This window comes from Diadema antillarum, unplaced genomic scaffold, assembly GCF_040938485.1.
Source record: "Diadema antillarum isolate AM-2024a unplaced genomic scaffold, OU_Dant_1.0 scf00000009, whole genome shotgun sequence".
Taxonomy (NCBI): domain Eukaryota; kingdom Metazoa; phylum Echinodermata; class Echinoidea; order Diadematoida; family Diadematidae; genus Diadema; species Diadema antillarum.
The window spans coordinates 585,922-598,360 of NW_027270898.1; the positions used below are offsets into that span (position 1 = coordinate 585,922).

At 39.2% G+C, this 12,439-nt stretch overlaps 1 protein-coding gene across 1 annotated transcript in view; it reads right to left on the reverse strand.

Moving 5' to 3' along the window:
* The window catches only part of LOC139719567 (uncharacterized), a 54,177-nt gene that overhangs the window by 7,555 nt on the left and 34,183 nt on the right, over nucleotides 1–12,439 (reverse strand). The window lies entirely within an intron of this gene.

The following is a 12,439-nucleotide window of genomic DNA, read 5'->3' on the forward strand; positions in this document are numbered from 1 at the left end:
CCCAGACACAATGAAATCATGCGGACAGATCTGGTGAGTGATTTGGGCTGGATTTCGGCAAGATTAATAAGATTTTGTTGTTATTGTGGCTTTGACTGCAATCTGGAGTAATCATGATTATACATTTTACCTCTGTGTGTGTGTGTGTGTGTGTGTGTGTGTGTGTGTGCCACAAAGTACATATGCTCTCTTTGACAATCGTGCAAATTCCATTCACTTTGATCTCATGCAGTGTCGCGTATAATCAAGTTTGAAAATATATTGCCTAAATTGTATTTTGGTAAGAATATATTTTTCGAGGTGAAAAAAAAACAACGGGATATACAGATATGAGGGCTTATAGCCTTCAAGCTTGTTCATACTCTGCAAGCCTTTAATTCATATGAGTATTTACATGTATATGGATTCAACCAAATAACATCAGAAAGGAGTGGAATTCGGCCATCGTCATGAAAGAACACCATGAAAGTGACGAGATAAAGAGAAAAACTGGGGATTTTTTCTATCTCTCTGTTACATGCGTAAGTCTCAAACGGTTATTACTTGACACACTTTGAATTGCACCATAACTACTGTATATTAACATGATTAAGACCACATGAATTGGTTTCTGCGCTTCTGTTTTTGTGTTAGTTGTTGTTCCTGATCGGGCTTATATGTTTCGTTAGGGGGAGTTGGTTTTCAATTTCACTAGGAATCGGTAGGAGATGGAAAAACTATTAAGTAGTGACGTATTCAAACTAAAACTTGACGTTATCCTAGCCTAGCTCCGTCCTGTATACTTCTTTTCACTTGAGTACAAGGCACTCCCTTCTCAGGGCTTTTTTGGCATCACTGGAAATTCACATTTCATCAAGAAAAAGACATTTTTAGCAGGAGGAAGGACACCTTTTCATCGCTCCAAAGGGCACCTGGATCAGAGAGTCTGCGAGGGGAACGGGCGACGAGCAGCCGACGGATCTGCCATCAAGCCTGCTAACTTACTGAGCTTGTGGATTACCGTGGGGACTACACCGCATTTCCTCGTAGATCTCACTCGTAAGACTGTGATGCGATGTTATGGGCTGAGGATGTCATCCCGTTTACAGGCCATGCTGCCAATCACTGCGATCCGCTGGGGAGGGGGGGGGGGGGCGATCCATCACTGAACTCCGGGATCGTCCTCCGAACCGTTATCTGACGTTCAAGATTCAAACAGCTCTGTATGGCACTCATGTCAATCAGCGGTCATGTTCACAGAGAGAGGATTAAAGTAAAGAATCGCCTTGATGTAAGACTATGACAAGCTTTTGCCGCAACAGACAGACCCTGGAGTATGGCTCTAGGCTACAGACAGACATCACGAGCATCTAAACCCACCTAACGAAGAGTAGTCACCATGGTTACGAACACAGATCCTTGTTTCAGATTGGGAAGGACAGAGTCGTCTACTGTGAAAGCATTACAATACTTTTGAAGTCTTTGATAGGTTCTTCTGCACACATAACCTGTTTGCCACACGGTCATAACCATTATATGATTTATCATGTTTATTTACATAAAGACATTTTTATGGTTGAGGGTTACGCAACACGATCACGTTCATGCCGCTTGCAGTTACAATTTCAGCGCGACAAATCATTGAATACTGGAAAGCAGGCCAAGATAAACACAACAAGAAATAGACAACTTGAACTTGAAATACAAGGAGCAGTGTAGCAGATATAAGTGACGGTTCGTTGTATTAGTGCAATTGTACCTCTCAAATTAATTTTGTCATAATCACAAGACCAGATTGGCAAACATCGCATTGTCCCTTAAAGATGTCAGTCATCCATGTTACAATACCAATTTAAAAGCAACACATTTCACTGCTCGTCTATGGTCTTCAAACTCGTCATCATGTCTTGCGCATCATTATCTGCTTTATTCGAGGTACCGTTACTGCCCTTATCTACAGGGGCCACAGGAGTGGAATGTACATCATCTTTTTTAACAGGTGTCTGTCTTTCGCCAGAAAGTTACATCCGTCATCCGGGGTTGCATGATGGAAGAAGTAGGGGGTCATATCATACGCACTCAGTGTTGAGTGCGCGCGCTCTTCTCAAACTATATCCTTGCGGCTGTCTGATATGATTACATGCTTCGAGTAAGATCACTGATAAAACATAGACAACCGCATCAGGCACTCAGTGTCATACACGCCGAATTTTGATTGGTCGATAGTCGAGAAACAATCGATTTTTTCAGCACAATGTCGAATATCACCGTGAAAAGTCTTCCGTATTGTTTCTTCATTTTTTTTCCCATTCTCTGAGCTCTCGAAGGAAGGTCAGCCGTTGCAAGAACGCCAGACAACTCTGCCGCTAAACGTTCAGCGGCGCGACAACTCCAGATTTTTCTCCCTCCCCCTAGGAAACAACAAATTAGCTTGGAGAGGGGGAAGAGGGAGGGGGAGGGGAATAGCTGTAAGAAAGGGTGTCGTCGGGTAAGCTAGTGGTCACAACACAGGAAAGTGGACACATGTGTGAACAGTAATAATAGCAAGAAAAATCAAGAAAAAGACACAAATATTTTGCCCGGCACACTTTTCATCTTTCTTGGATTAGCAGAGTAACAGCTGAAAAGTTGAACGTCAGGGGCGATTTCGATTTCTACCCACACGGTGTGGACATTATCTTACACGGGGGAAGCAATTTGTTTTATTTAATGGAGGAGTTCTCACAGCGAACTCCTCAATGATTCAATCAGATGGAGAACACGAGATACACGCGTAGTCTCACACTCCCACACATACATCCACTCACACATTCCTATTTATGTCCCAAACAAACTTATTTCGAACGAAATACAGCTAAAAAGAAATACTTATAGCTCTTCACCAAAGATTTTGCAGGTCATAAGTAGGCCTACTATAAAGAAGTCGTTCAAAGTGCAGTCTATGATAAAGATCAAATTATGTAGAATGTATACAAGTAAGCCCGACAGTTTTCAATTCTGCTTATTTGAACCTGGTATAGATAATGATCTGGCCTCCAAAATGTCCGATGGATGAGAGCAAAATACAATTACGAGATGCCCTGCTAGATGGACATTATAAAGATATTTTAAGGTATATCAATAACTAGATAATGGGTAATACACAAACAGACATGGTGCCCAACAGGATATAAATGTAGTATTACATGATTGTGTCTGCTTAGACTTGACATTTGTCAAATTTACCTCTGACGAAGATTCTGCTAGGATCAAAAGCTCAGGCACCTCAAGGCCTACTCGAACATACATTAAGGTTAAGATTAGGTTAAACATTTAGTGATCTAATGTCCACTGAATGACAAAGTACAACTTGCAGCTATATTCTAAAGTTTAAAAAAAAGAACGATACAATTAAAAACGGAAACAGGCTTTACCAGATGGTAAAGGACGTAATGATGATTTAAAATGAAATGTCTTTGATATTTTCACGGTATGATGCACCGTTAGCTCTGTGATCGTCTTCATCCCATTATAAGCCTATCTGAAGTCTGTGTCGACGTCTGAGTTTGTCAACTCCCCTTTGACCACGCCCTCTGCCTTCTATCTCTCCCGGGAGATCCTAGCATTACAAAAATAGTCTTTCCCCACAGACATTGAAAAGTATTTTCATATTTACAGAAACTGAGTACAGTACATGCAATGAATACCGAAAACATTATTTACTAATCAATGTGTCCCCGAAGGTTAACTACCATAAAGGAGTGACACTCTGGTCCGGGGTATACCCAATGACGATCTTAAGCATGCCTTTGATACCATCTAATCTCTCATGCAATCCGACAGGTGAGATATCGATGTCTTTCGTAGAGGTTCCCCACGATAATTCTCGCTCTCTGCATTGATAAAGTTGCTTAAAATGAATAACAGCATCTTTGAATAACGTCACTTGTTCATGACGGTAAGCCAAGCCGTAAACCACTGAGACGAAGCACGAATGAATGAATACAATCTACAGAAATCCATTCTTGTGGCATTGAAATGAGACTAAAAAGTGATTTTCGGGAAGCGACGTTGATATCAGAGATATGTATCACGTCTTTCAGGTTGGCGCCAAATCCTACGCTCACTCTCTTTTGAATGTTGTACTCAACAGCAAAAACTTTCAAGCTTGCTTATTCGCGTGGGTAATCCACCTGATGTAACTGACACATAACTTTTTAAAAGACCATTCATTTTCAGACTGTGCACATTTTAAGTTTGGAAAAATCTCTAAGACACGTTAAAAGACACACATTATTAAAATAGTCACATATGTCAAGTGTTCTACCGTTATCATTACCAGTTGCCAAGGTACTAATTTTCCAAATGTTGGTCGAGGCGTGACATTATTGGAGGTAAAACATTTTTTCTCCAGGGATGTCTGTTCCAGGCAGGATTCGAACACATATCCTCTTGTTTAAGATTCCAGAACCACTATGGGGCATGGTGCCACCGTCCTCTGGACGCACCAAGTACGGTTTAATTCACACAAAACGTGCTTCACTTATTCCAGTTTTAACTGACTTGGACTTATAGAATATACTGCACTTACTGGAAGGGAGTAAGTGCTGGCCTTACATCTAGCTTTAATGTTTGGGATGTCTTCCCACATCAAATTATTTGATAGGACATGCCACATTACATTCGACCCTTATATGAACTGCTAATCATCGAGTGATTTACCGACCTAAACTTAAAACGCGATTCTTTGAAGTTTCATGACTAATTCTCGCTGAAGTCCAGGGAGATTGAAAGTCGGCTTACATTCATCATTGGGATCAGGAGGTCCCCATCACGAGCCTAAAAGCGAGGAAAGGAAATGGCAAGAGCTCACCAAACCTACACGAAATTATTTACGTGGGTTTTTGCGGAGTTATATGCATTTCTACACGAAATCATAAGGAATATTTAGCCTGCGCACTCAGTGCAAGGTGATTTATAGAGCCAATTTGTACATTAAGTATAATAATTGGGTAAAGTTTTAAACTCGATCAAAAAGTAAAGCGATAACAGTGCTTACTCCCATAGCTATGCGAATATCAATGTACCTTATCCAATTCTATTCATGCCCTCTGGAACCTCGAAAAAAAAAATAATTGCACATTTAAAAAAAAGACGAAAGAAAGAAAGAATCCATGCGAAAATGGATCACACTGGCAGGTATGAGGTGAAACAAGTGATTATGAGCAGCCGGCAGCTTAAGGGGAAGGCAACCGTTTGGCATGTAGTTTTCTGATGTGAACTACCACAACGTCAAAGATTCTGCTGCAGTCGGTATGTTAATAAATTATAATTTTCCAATACTTAATACTTAATATTTTGTTTATCTGACGGTTGAAATAGTATACAAATAATGACTGCTATGAGGGGCACAGTTAAAATTATGGGCCCAAGGTGATGTGAAAACCGTAACTATGCCCGAAGCGAAGCTGAGGGCATGGTTATGGTTTTCACATCACCGAGGGCCTACATAATTTTAACTGTACCCCGAATATCAAGCAGTCATTATTTGTTTTATATACCGAAAATATAGATTCCGAAATATAGATACCGAAAATATAGATTCTAGTCTCTTTTACACCACTCGTATTCAATGCTGATCGACAGCGCGGCGTTGAATGCGCGGCGGTGTATCATTGGTGCGTACATATGAGCGATCTATGTGAATGGGGTCGCGACTGTCTCAAAACCCATTTACTAACTGTGCCCGGGCCCCGGTCACAGTAACTCAGAAATAGGGCACAGTTATTTTCATGACTCCCCTCTTAACCAATCAGATGAGAGGATTCTAGAAATGAGGTATATAATATATAATAATGTCATTACAATTCACAATGCTAACAAATTCAAAGGTTGATGACATGTTCGTACAATCATTGCATCAGTGTGGGCTGCTCCTAGGATACAGAAATAAATAACTTAATAGTAACAATAGTCTTCTGATCGACCTTCCTCTCCATAGGCCTACCCAGGAAGATGAAAAAGTGTGATTTCATCTAAAAATGCACTTGAATGGCTTCTTTTTATGTACAATATGATACTCTACACAAATTTCGCTCGCAGCACAAAACCACGTGACTGTGAATCTTAACAGACCTTCCATCGTATAGGCCTAAACGACAAAAAAAAAAAAAACACGCAAAAAGTGTTGGTATTCAAACACAGGAGCGAAATTTCGCTGCGACTTTATCGAACACAGGATTATGTAAGGAAATGGGAATATCCGTGGCTGTCTCCGCTGGGGTGAAGACACCAGCAGCTTCCTGGATCCGCGCTGTAGCCGAATGTGGTACCTACACAGATCTCACATAGCGTCACGTTAAACCATTTAAGATTAAGGTTGCGAAATTCTGCTTACTGAGATCTCATGACTTTACATCGCATCAACGTATAACGAGAAAATTGCATTAAAAAGACTTATAGCAACATTTTATTTCTCTGTACAATCATGACAATTAGGTACTATGGAATCCACATTCCATATTTCTAAGACAATGACACTAAATTTAAAAAAGAAAGTACGGTTTTTTACGTTTCTTAATTTATGCTCACAGAAACAATGATATTGGTCACAATTAGAACCTACACAGTCATGCAAATCAATTATTCCATGGCGAAGAAATTTCCAGACTGTTTGTTCACTTTACTCTTTTCATTAGAGTCAGCTTTTATTATTATAGGTGTGACGCTTTCTTCCAACATTGAACCCTGATTTTATATGGGATGCCCCTTGTAGAATGTTGTATTTTCAAGACAAATGCGTATGACTTCAAAGTCGATATTATTACTTTACGATAACCGCGAGAGAAAAGAAGTCTTAAGCTACAGAGCGTGTAAATTAAATATCAAAGTTCCATCGCTCTGTTTTGGACTCGAAATTCTCTATATTACCGCGTGGTGTTTCAAAAAAAAAAAAAGATTCACTTAAGTTTTTTGGGTGGCCATTCATGTCTCTTTGTTTGGCCAAACTTGCCTGGTTTGATGTCACTTGTATTTTGGGGGAAATTCTCGATTTATGGGCAGTGATGGTCATTCATAGCTTAGAAGTGCGATTTAAGTCGTAGGACCTGCTTATATTTAAGAGCTTTTCGTAAAACAGCCCCTGGGTGATGAAATAACAAACGCTCGTGGGGATTGATGCAGCTTGAGCAATGTGCTATATCCAAGTAGGAAACCGCCGTTGCGCTGTGAAAAATGGGAGGGCACGACCTGACGAAGCTCGCCCGAGGAGAGCGGGAAGAGATGCGGGGGTCAATCCGACCAAATATCGGGGGATGATATTTCGGGATAATTGGATTATCGGGGTCACAGCAATAGCACTGTGTATCACGGACACTTTTGAAACACGGTTGTATACTTGACACTGCAAATTGCTGCAAGATAGCCAAATGCTCTCACTCTAGTAAGGGAAGTTTTGTTCGCATCAGAACTTGTAAACACCCGTATTCCTCTTGATGTTGGCTAGGGTGATCGGCAAAGCCAGAAACCAGGAAATTGCATTTAAAAAAAGGAAAAAACATACACAATACTATATGTGTGTATGTGTGTGTGTGCGTGTGTGTGTTTGTATCGTAGCATATGTATCCTATAGATATGTATATCATATAATATATATATATATATATATATATATATATATTCATATAATTTCATGCCAATCTACTGAAGATACGCCAGCTTCAGAAAGACTGGTGACATTTGAGCTAATCATGAATAATATAGGCCTGCATTCAATAGGAAAGTTTGACAGCTGGAAGTATATCAGCACGATATTAAGTGGCGTCCCACATAACGATACAGGTACACTTGGTCATAACATGGCATGGCGAGTTCATTGAACACCACCATCTAATATACAGTCACATTTTCATCATAGATACCTTTAATGTCTGACTAGCATGCAGCTGCTGGGAATTGTATGCTGTGAAGTATACGACTTAACATCCATCTACTACAGCAAGTGTACCTACAATACGGGGAAGATATCATTATGATGATATTTTTTTGATGTCACTGATGACGGGTGACTTCACCGAGTGTGATCTCTTGGAGTTCTAGGCTGGCCAACCACGGGGCTAAACTGTGGAAGTAAGAGGTAATTGTGGTTGTTGTTTTCAATGAGTATTAATGATCAGATTTCGTGATCCACGAGAGTGTTTAGGCGTCGCAAGAACTCAAGATGACTTTACTCCCGGTCTTCGAAGCGTCAAAGTGCGACGCGGTCTAACTCGAGATACTGATATGAGCTGACACCTTTAGAGGAAATATAAATATGTCGAGGACGAGAAAGCGCCATACCTTCGTTGCCGCCGTCATGAATTAAGTATGGGGCACCTGTTGGATGAAGAGGAATTACTTCACTTGACCATGGGGTCAGTTTGATACTCGAAATGGCTCACAGGGGTGGCAAAAAGCAACCTGACCTCTGTCTCGGTAATAATGCACCAAATCAAATAACACGTGAGGAAGAGGTACGTGCCTTCGCAATTTTCGTCGTCTTCAATCGTTCTATACCCGTTCCTCGGCATGTGAAAATATGGCACAATTATGGACAGATAGAATTTGCCCTGGTGACGGCAAAGGGCCATTTCCCGTCTTATAAGCCACTTTCGCAATGAATTGGCATCTACACTGTTATGTTTTGTTTCGGTTTTCTCTTATTCACATGACGACAAAATTCTCTTGAGCTTGCCACAAACACGAGTCATTCCTCTAAAGCCAGAATTTCATATTCCATTTCAAACCTCAGAAAAAACTCCCATTGGCTATATTAAGTTTCTTGCAGGGAATATGCTGAAACGTGAGAGCTACAGTAAATTTTAAGATATATAACGCATTTTATCTATTTCCTAAAACAAGCTTACTAATTATATTTGAATAAAGATTAAAGTGTTTTGGTTTCTTCCTTTTTTTCTTTTTCTTTTTTTTTTTTTGCTTTTGCTTTTGGCTGTCGTAGCCGGATAAAATTCAAAGGAAGAATTACACGTAAGAAACATCAGTAGAATCTGCAACAATTAATCGGCACAGATATTAAATTGATATTCGTTTCAATGGTAACACAATGGTAAATATTTCCCGATCTTTTCTATTAAAAGCGGGCATCGCATTGCAGAATACAGATTTCTGTGGGAAGCATTATTGTCTGCTTGTTGCAATAGTGTTCTCACGCTAGTAATTCCGCTGTAGACACTTTCACTTACGCTAATTGAACGTGCAAACACGTGACACCTGACATGCCTGAAAATGTTTCAATTAGAGTAACACTAAATGTTCTGTTGCCAGGTGTACGACGAATCGTTACTTTCACTGATTACGAGCAGCTAATTTAGTCTACCGCCAAGCATTACCAAGACCAAATAAGTCCGCGGAAATCTAAGTAATTACCTCGTATTAGCCAGTGGATGCCCTTCACGCATCTTATTCCCCTGTTACATCCGCTTTCTTCTCTCTATGCATACTGCTATATATATCTCTCTCTCTTTCTTCTTTTCTCTTTATTTCCTTCTCTTTTCTCTCCTTGTCTGTCTGTCCACCTATACATTTAGCTTTCTATCTTTCTCCAATCTTTCTCTCTCTTTCTCTCCTTGTGTCAACTTACCTATCTATCTATCTATCTATCTGTCCATCTGTCCATCTATCCATCTATCTATTCATCTATCTATCTATCTATCCATCTATCCTTATACCTGTCCATCTAGCCTATATATCAACCTATCTGTGTGTCTATCGATTTCTCCATTTATCCTATCTAAACATGTATCTATACCCATCGATTTATTTATCTATCCTGTCTATCTGCTTATATATCTATCACTCCATTTACCAATATGCTTGTCTATTAATCTATCAATATATCTGTCTGCCTATCTATCTATCTCTCCCTTTATATTCACCTCCCTTTCTCAATGGAATAAACCTTCTCTTTCTCTCTCCTTCTCCCTGTCTGTAATTCTTGCCCCCATTCTGCTACTTCTCTACGCGCTCTCTTCTACTCTCTAGAAAATAGTGTGTCAGGGCAGAAACTGATATGACGCTCTGTGTTTTCATATAAACATCCTGTAATATGCCCAATTCTATGCACTCTTCTCCATTATGATTACAAATTATGCATGCCAATGACAATCACTAGTTGTGTGAAATCGTTGATGTTTCTTCAAAAGTGGAAATAATTCCAATGTACGAGTTCAGTATTATCCTTTGCATGCCACGATGCCCTAGAGGTTGATCTTTCGTTTCGCAGGTTTCATAAAAGTCTCTTTGGTATAGAAATCTAATCGTTCCAGGCGATATTATGAGAGAGTGAAAATTTTTTCTAATAACCGTCACTAAAAGGATGGAATTTCATGAAGCGTTTTGTCAGATATTTCGTCTGACAAACTATTAAAAGCTTCAGAAATCCTTGCATGTGATTGGCTGACAGCAAATTTATCCGACAAAGTTGTCAGACAAAATGCTTCATGCGAACGTCTTAAGATAGTGGTCAATAAGAATTAAGATGGTCATTTGGTTTCAGCAGTACCGTACACCACACCTTGGTCGATCCTCAAAGGGCTTGCTGGTGTTACCCACCCGCAGACCTAATGGGAGATATCATGAAAAAAAAGAAAAAAAAAAACCCTCTTCATGTCTCCATTTCCTTCTGTACATATATATATTGCTATATTGTAATATGCATCCCTCCTTCTCTGTCTATTTCTCCCTATGGCCTCATTTTTCTTCTCTGTCGAGGAGAATCTGCTACGTGTCCTCCTTTTCCCATCACCATGTACCCATAATCTCTAATCACCTCACGTGCCCCCACTTCGTCACCTCTGCCAATGATCGCGTATTTCGTCTGCGATAATTTCACCTTCATTAACGCATGTTGCTACAAATTGCCAAACCCTGGCACGATACCTATACAACCTCCTCCGTCCCAACCTAGTCCCCCCCCCAACACACACACACACACACACACACACACACACACACACACACACACACACACTTTTTTTTTTTTGTTTTTCAACGATGTTTATTCTGTTCCATTCAAAGTAATAGAAAAAAAATAACAATTTTCATTTGCTACAATTGAAATGACGAAAATATACATTTGTGATCATAATAGCAAATTTGCTATTGCTGTACATAATGACATAACAAAAATTACATTTTCATGAACAATTATCAATTTACATACAGTCACTTCCCCTATGCTCTCAAAAAAATTGCTTAAATTTAACAGTGATAATTCAATTCTTCTAGCATTAATCTTAATAATCATCCAAATGAATTATGCAGCAAAATTATACAGTAATAAATAATGGAACCATATTATTTATCAACCAATACCCGCCCACCTACTAACTCATATCCCTTACTGAGTCCCTATGACCACCCCCACCAGTTCCCTCCCTTCCTGTTTCCTCCCCCACCCCTATCTGTACACATGCAACACACAAACACACACAAACACACCCATACACACACACATACACATGCACCTAATTTGGTTAACTGCTCTTGCCTACACATCACAATATAGTAAATATAGTTATGTAATCAGCCCGCCAACAGGCTGACAGGAACGCATGGGAAAGGAGGGGGAGAAAATACAAAACAACACAAGAGAAAAAAAAAAAGAAGAAGAAGAAGAGGAGGAGGAATGAAGGAAAGGGAAAAAAATGAAGAAAAGAAAGAGTGGAATACTATGGAAACATTGCTATTTTCTTAAAAGTCACAGACGTTGCACGTAGCTTCAGACTGGTTTATTCAACGAAGTCTCAAAATATTCCCATTTTTGTAAATGTACATGTAGCTTCCCAGCCTTGGTCGCAAGGATTTTTTCCTCATTTATTAATTCAACAATAATCTTTTGCATCTTTTCTCCAGTGGGTAACTTATTTCCCGTTCTAGATTTAAAAATGATGTATTTTGTTAAGATAATCAAAGTATTTACACATTTTGATCTATTTGAATAACCAGAAATTCCCCCAAATATATCCCTCCAATTCATATTCCTTAACTCATTTATATCAAAATAATTAATTATGAATTCCCATAACGGTTTCACTTTAACACAGTGTAAAAATAAATGCAGATAAGTTTCAGGCTCATGTTGGCAGAAGGAACAAAGGCTGTCTGTTACAAAACCAAACTTCATTAAACGCTCCTTAGTGTAAACTACGCCATGTAACATCATAAATTGAAATTCTCTATATTTTCTTATCAATGTACACTTACTCGGTTTAATAAAAAGATCTTTTATTTCTTTGTTTGTATAATCATAGCTACTGTGGTCATCTTTGATTTGTAAAACATAAGATGACTGTAAATCTTCCACCATAGCCTCATATATTTTTCTCGATTTTAAAACTTGCAAATTTACTCTCTGACCAGAAAAAATCAATTTTAAGTCAAAGTTTGTGGAATCAACTTGCTGAAGTGTACCTGCTCTTATAGA